The 984-nt window shown below is 55.7% G+C and overlaps 1 pseudogene; it reads right to left on the bottom strand.

The window, feature by feature from the left end:
• Positions 1–642: 642 nt before the first annotated feature.
• Positions 643–984, bottom strand: part of LOC101982164 — a 19,512-nt pseudogene continuing 19,170 nt past the window's right edge.

Here is a 984-nt window from a genome sequence, read left to right as displayed (position 1 = left end):
GGGAGGCCTGGGTTTGGTGAACCTCATCGGCGTACTGTCTCCCCTGCTCCCAGACCCGTCTGCGCTCCTCGGGGAGTAAGTTATTAAATTAGATTGGGTTAAAAATTGAAACTCTCTAGTGAAATTGGTGGGGTCAGCCGTGTATGACCCCAACAACTTAGAGACTTGAGACAGCTCTGACAGGGCAAATGGTACATGGACCTTCATTAGACCCTCAGTAGCGGCCACCTCTCGCAAGGGGAGAACTGTGGCTGGCTTAATTTGACTAGCGGCAGCCTCCGCTGCGCTCGCTGTGGCCCGCGAGCACGTTAGGGGCGGGGTGAATTTTGGGGCAAGATGGCGGATGGGGGTGGAGCTTAAAGGCGCTCTGGAGGACAGAGGGGGCAGGGTTGGGGGAGGGGAAGACAGAGAGTCCGAGGATGCTTCCGGGTGTCTGTGACGGAAAGAGACCGTTAATTGTTTGCGCCGCCTGGTACGGGAGGAATTTGGGGGCGTATCAGAAAGGCTGGATGAGGATCCCGAACTCTGGTGAGAATGGGAACTTTTTGGAGAAAGAGACCTGGACCTAGAGGAATGTTTATGCGGCGGGGAACGGGAGAGAGACCTGAAAGTGGAACGGTTAGAGGCATCATGGGGCAAGATTTAGGTGAGTCCTTCCGGTGTCCGGAACCTGTTGAACGAAGAGAAGCGGTTGTCACGAGACCGGACGGGGCAGGAGGGGGTGGTCCCCTGAGGCCGGAAGAGCGGAGGCTCGTCCGCTGGATCCATCCTCATGGCTGGAGCGGAAGGTTCCTGTGGGGCAGACATTGCTAGGAACATGTGAGCAGGAGGGCATTGTGAAGTTGTAGACAGGTCAGTTTTTAGGGCCATATAAAAGAAAGCCATTACGTAAGCCATTTCCTTCCATTTAGCAGCCCGGTGACAAAAATTGGCCAGCTCCCGTAAGATATCAGGGTCAAATGAGCCCGGGGGGGCCAGCGAAGA

This window comes from Microtus ochrogaster, unplaced genomic scaffold, assembly GCF_000317375.1.
Source record: "Microtus ochrogaster isolate Prairie Vole_2 unplaced genomic scaffold, MicOch1.0 UNK23, whole genome shotgun sequence".
Classification (NCBI taxonomy): Eukaryota; Metazoa; Chordata; class Mammalia; order Rodentia; family Cricetidae; genus Microtus; species Microtus ochrogaster.
This window is presented reverse-complemented; position numbering and strand designations above follow the sequence as displayed.